The sequence below is a fragment of the Triticum aestivum genome, chromosome 7A (assembly GCF_018294505.1).
Source record: "Triticum aestivum cultivar Chinese Spring chromosome 7A, IWGSC CS RefSeq v2.1, whole genome shotgun sequence".
Taxonomy (NCBI): Eukaryota; Viridiplantae; Streptophyta; class Magnoliopsida; order Poales; family Poaceae; genus Triticum; species Triticum aestivum.
This window is the reverse complement of record NC_057812.1, coordinates 276,428,477-276,434,701: the sequence shown is the minus strand read 5'-3', so window position 1 is coordinate 276,434,701 and position 6,225 is coordinate 276,428,477. Positions and strand designations below refer to the sequence as shown.

Here is a 6,225-nt window from a genome sequence, read left to right as displayed (position 1 = left end):
TGCATCAAACCCCCTCGCGCGCGCGTCCGAAAAGTTGTCCCAGACCCGACCCGGACTGTCGCCACCGTTGTGTCCGGATCATCCCCAAACATCTACAAAACGTCATCATTTTCTTATTTGGGCTCCCTAACTATTTTATTCGCGACCGTCCGATTACGATCGCAGGGATGAGGTAGCCCCTAACCTAATCCACCTGGTGTATATATATAGGTCCAACCCTAACTTCTAGGGAGTCTGTCCCATCATTCCTCCTCGCCGCCGCGACAATCAAATCCCACATCGGGATCCTCCCTGATCCCCTCGCCCACCTCCTCCAACCAGCACCGTTCGCCCGATTCCCCTATCACCTCAAGACACCGAGAGCCTTCCAGCCACTGCTCTCGCGTGCCCCTACCCCGAGCTCCTCTCGTGCTCCTCCCTGCTCCCTCACTCTCAATTGGATCGAGGGGAGGAGCCCCTCGACCCCGCGTCACCACCAACCTCCACGCCGGCGAGCGAACCAGCAGCCACCAGATGAGCGTCAGCCTCCTCCCTATCATTCTTCCTCCTTCCCGTGCTCCTCCTCCTCTCTCATTTCCACTCTCTCTGTCCAGGAACTCAGGCAGCAACCATGGCACCATCCAGCAGGAGCTCTGCCTCGCCTGCAACCTCTGCCTGCCCTCTGACTCGATCTGGTGGGTCTCGAGGATCTTGCTGCCCGGATCCGCTTCCTCGGGCCACTACCAGCGTCGCCGGAGCCTCTGCAGGAGCCACGCCTGTCGGCTACTGCTCCTTTTCATCGAGCCACCCAAGTCCTAGCATGCCGTCGCCCCGCCAAGTCCCAGCACCATGTTCCACTCCCGTTGGACGAGCTCGACCCTTCCTCCGGCTAGATTGGTCTCCAGCAAGGCTGGATTCACCCGTCTGCTCCATCCCCGTCGTCCCGCCGGAGTTCCCCGCCTCGCCGCTGTCCAGCAGCGCCATCGCCCTGTTCTCCCCTGCAACAAACGAGGAGTCCAGCTGCTCGCGTTGACCCGAAGCGTTGCATCGGCCTGCCTCCCATCCACCACCTGAGGCCCAGCGGACCGCCTCCAAGCCCAGCAACTACCAAGGCCGGCCTACCTCTCCACTAGACGGGCCTTGGCCCATGTGAGCAACCTCTCCAGCAGGGACCGGCTCTGTGAAGCCCAATGTGAGGAAGCCCATCTTCGGTTGCTCCTGTAGAGCCCAGTTCGAGCCAGTTTTGGCCTGACTCATGTTTTTTTTTCGCGGAGTGATTTATCTATTTATCCAGGAGTTTACAGATTTACAAAAAAACCCTTGCACAACATGCATATAATAACTCACAATTCGTGCATCGGATTAAAGTGAATTATATATGAAATATGCTTAGTTTTTCATCTAGTTTCATAATATGTCATTTTCATCCATGTTTAGAATGCTTAAAATGTTGTTTGCATATAATTTGCCCCTATGCCATGTTAAAATGCTTTAATTCATAACTAAATAACCGTAACTCGGATTTTAATAAACTTTATATGTAAATGGGGTAGAATTTTGCCTAGTTTAACATGGTGGCATCATCTTGCATGTTTAATAACCATAAAATATGGTTTAGGGCAGAACAGTACCAAACCTAAAATATGCACATGAGGAGTTTCCGGACTTGTTGTTTTGTTGTTCCGGCCTCATTTAAACTTGACTAGATAGGTACTTTTACTTTGCTTCACCCTCTTGCCATGTTTTAACAACATTTAATATTGTTGGGTACATAAACGAGATCGAACTAAATAACTTGAATGTGGTGTTTTGTCAATATGCAACAGGGTTGCATATTGAGCTCCACTTAATTTGTAGGGTTGTTTGTGCATTTTGCCATGCCATGCCTCATTAAACCGGACATGCATCATACTTGTTTATGCATCGTACCATGCTTATGTGATGATTGTTTACTATGTTGTTTGCTTTCTTTCCGATGTACTTCTTCGCGGTAATCCGGTAACGTTGCGTTTGTGAGGATCCGTTCATCTACGTCCGTTTGTCTTCTTCATGGACTCATTCTTCTTCCTTGCGGGATCTCAGGCAAGATGACCATACCCTCGAAATCACTTCTATCTTTGCTTGCTAGATGCTCGCTCTTTTGCTATGCCTATGCTGCGATATCTACCACTTGCTTATCATGCCTCCCATATTGTTAAGCCAAGCCTCTAACCACCTTGTCCTAGCAAACTGGTGTTTGGCTATGTTACCGCTTTGCTCAGCCCCTCTTATAGCGTTGTTAGTTGCAGGTGAAGATTGAAGTTTGTTCCTTGTTTGAACATGGAGATGTTGTTCCTTGTTGGAACATGTTTACTTGTTGGGATATCACAATATCTCTTATTTAATTAATGCATCTATATACTTGGTAAAGGGTGGAAGCTTGGCCTTATGCCTGGTGTTTTGTTCCACTCTTGCCGCCCTAGTTTCCGTCATATCGGTGTTATGTTCCCGGATTTTGCGTTCCTTACGCGGTTGGGTTATAATGGGAACCCCTTGACAGTTCGCCTTGAATAAAACTCCTCCAGCAATGCCCAACATTGGTTTTACCATTCGCCACCTAGCCTTTTCTTTCCCTTGGGTTCTGCATACTCAAGGGTCATCTTTATTTAAACCCCCCTGGGCCAGTGTTCCTCTGAGTGTTGGTCCGACCGAGTAGACTGCGGGGCCACCTCGAGGCAACTTGAGGGTTGGTTTTACTCGTAGGATGTCTCATCTGAGTGTGCCCTGAGAACGAGATATGTGCAGCTCCTATCGGGATTTGTTGGCACATTCGGGCGGTGTTGCTGGACTTGTTTTACCATTGTCAAGGATGTCTTGTAACCGGGATTCCGAGTCTGATCGGGTCTTTCCGCTAGAAGGAATATCCTTCATTGACCGTGAGAGCTTGTGATGGGCTAAGTTGGGACACCCCTGCAGGGTTTTGAACTTTCGAAAGTCGTGCCCGCGGTTATGGGCTGATGGGAATTTGTTAATGTCCGGTTGTAGAAAACCTGAAGTTGACCTTAATTAAAATACATCAATTGTGTGTGTTGCCGTGATGGTCTCTTCTCGGTGGGGTCCGGGAAGTGAACACAGTGTTGGAGTAATGTTTAATGTAGGTTGTTCTAGGATCACTTCTTGATCATAGTTGTTCGACCGTGCCTTTGCTCTCTCTTCTCGCTCTCATTTGCGTATGTTAGCCACCATATATGCTAGTCACTTGCTGCAGCTCCACCTCATACCTTTTACCCTTCCTATAAGCTTAAATAGTCTTGATCGCGAGGGTGTGAGATTGCTGAGTCCCCGTGACTCACAAATACTTCCAAAACCAGCTTGCAGGTGCCGAGGATACCGTGCAGATGACGCAACCAAGCTCAAGGAGGAGCTCGATGAAGATCTTGTCCTTTGTCTTGTTTCGATCTAGTTGATCAGTAGTGGAGCCCAGTCGGGACGATCGGGGATCTGTGTAGCTTTTGGGGTAGTCTTCTTTTATTTTGGTTCCGCAGTCGGACCTTGATTGTATTTGGATGTTGTAATGCTTTATTCATGTAATTGTGTGAAGTGGCAATTGTAAGCCAACTATGTATCTCTTTCCTTTATGTATTACATGGGTTGTGTGAAGATTACCTCACTTGCGACATTGCTTTCAATGCGGTTATGCCTCTAAGTCGTGCTTCGACACGTGGGAGATATAGCCGCATCGAGGGTGTTACAATAGGAAGATCACACGGGTAATCCGGGATTTCAAAAAATACAAACAACACTGGGTACTCCAGGTGCCTCAATCCACCCAGATGTGTATTTAAGTTGCCACCTTAAGTTGAACCATTAATTAACAATCTCACATCTGTCATGGATTTCACTCACCCAAACCACGTCTACGAGCATAGCATAGCAATATAAGCAATTCGTAAGTAACTCCCAAGGGTTTAAATGTAACAGGGCAATAGGTTCTACCTCATCAACTACTTCCCGATACCCACATGTTAATGACATCCTAACCATGCAATGTTTGAGGATTGGAACTAATGCGTAAAAACTGGGTGATAATGGGATATGATCAAAGTGTGAACTTGCCTGCAATGTTGATGAAGATGATTCGCACTCATAAATCTTGATAGTTCTACTCGTCACACTCCGGTCAATCTATCGTAAGCAAGCAATAGTAACCACACATAAGCAATCACTCAAAAGATCAGAAAGATCGAAGAAGACGATTCAGAAAACTTCAAAACCAAGCAAATAACTCTTGCAACATAAAACAATTTCTAACAGTACCAAAATTATGTGAATTTTGCCTTATCAGAAAGTTTAGGTCAAGGGCTTCGATTTGCAAAAAGAATCAACTCAAACGGAGCTACGAAACTCAAGTTATGATCAAACAAAATTTGAATTCAAATCTGGTCTAATTCAAATTTTTAAACTTTCAAAAACATGTTTAAGTTGGATTACTGGATGGAGGGGATCATAATGAAGAAGTGAGCGTTGGTTTCGTTGGATTTGGACTAACGAGTAAAAAAGTTATGCTAGTATGAAAAACAGGGGCCAATCTGTAAATAAAATACTCACAAATGGGTCCCTGGCAGAAAACTAAAATAAAAGAAAAAGACTAAATAGTGAACGTTCGCTACAGGAACTTATATGACGAAAACGTTCGCTGCGAAGACTAAAACAATGAACGTTCACTACTTAACTAGGTTATTAAGAAAAACCGAGTTTAAACAAAAGAACCGAAGGCTAAAAATAAATCAGATTGGACCGGGCGGTTTTACCGGTCCACGGCGGGTCAACGGGGCGGCGGTTTCCGGCGACTGCAACGGGAAGTGCGGTGGCGGATGCGATGCGGCAACGGCGAGACGGCGGCGGGGCTGCGCGGCGCGGGAGGTGGCTACGGCGGTGGGGGGGCGGTGCTAGGCGGCGAGCTGCAGCGGCAGCAGCTAGCGACGCGGGACGGCGAGAAGCGGCGAGTGTGGCACGGCGGCGGTGGTCTGCGCGACGGCGGCTCATCATGGCGGGAGGCAGCGAGATGCGGGGAGAGAGAGAGGCAGGGCCCGGGGCTTCGGATTATATAGAGGAGAGGGGCGGTGCGAAGCTTGGAGGAGGGGCAGAGGAGGCCGGATTGGACACGAACGCCGAGGTCGGCGCTCGGGAGGCATGCGGCCGCCGGTCTCCTACGCGAGGAGGGAGACGGCGCGGTCGGCTGGGCTGGCTTGGCCTGGCCCGGTTGGGTGCTGGGCCGGCCCAGTCGGCGAAGAAGTTTAAAAAAACATTTTCCAAACAATTAAAATGATAAAAACAAAATAATTAAAAATATTATATAGGCATATAATATATCAAAATTTTTAGAAAAAGATTTTCTACGACGTGGACATTTTTCTGGCACCAAATAAAATTCGCAAAATTTTGAATAAATCAAACAGTGCTACTGGTGCAATAAAAACTCAATAAAATCATTTTATAAATACCAAAATGATTTCAAATAAATTTTTCTCCAATTTTTTATTGTAGGGAATCATGTTACCCTATTTTCCGTATATTTTATTTTTGGAGAAAAATAATTTGAATAAAACTCAAATAACTCCAAATTGAAAATAATTTAAAAAGGACTTTGAATTTGATCATTTTAAAACTCCCAACTCATATTTCATATAATTTGAAGAAGTCATTTTATCTTCTCTCATGAAAATCATTGAGTTGCTTGAAGTTTCTGAATTAAAAATAATTCCAAATGAAATTCAAATCTTTTCAAAACCCTTTTCATTTATTTAAATGGAAGAAGTCATGTCATCTTCTCTCCAGGGTTTTGTATTTGAAAAGAATTTGAATTCCTAGAGATCATAAATGAAAGTTTGGGAAAGTCCTTTTATTCCCTCTCATTTAACTTTCAAAAAAAATTCGAATTCACTCACTTGCAGTCAATCAATCACACAACAATCAAAACTATCTATTTATTATAACATTCCAAAATTCAGAATTTTGGGATGTTACAGGCTGGTTCCCGACATGGCCTTCGTTTGGATCTGGAACAGCGGGAGGAGGGGCGGTCAATGCACCTCCATGTCCTCCTCGGCCCCCGGCACCACGATGACTGCATCCCCTTCCTCTAGCGCCCCCTCTTACGCTGGGCTCCGCCCCTTTGTCCCCAGCGGGAGGAGGGAGGCGTTGTCGAGCAGCTAGAGTACCACCAGGCTCTCTCCCCCTTGTCATGGTGGAGAGGAGATGCCAGAA

At 46.4% G+C, this 6,225-nt stretch overlaps 1 long non-coding RNA gene across 1 annotated transcript; it reads left to right on the top strand.

Annotated features, from left to right (window-relative positions):
* The first annotated feature begins 246 nt into the window (after positions 1-246).
* Positions 247-1,252, top strand: LOC123151172 (uncharacterized). Its single transcript, XR_006475534.1, has 2 exons — positions 247-519; positions 594-1,252. It is a non-coding gene; the product is annotated as an uncharacterized lncRNA (long non-coding RNA).
* The last annotated feature ends 4,973 nt before the right edge of the window (positions 1,253-6,225 follow it).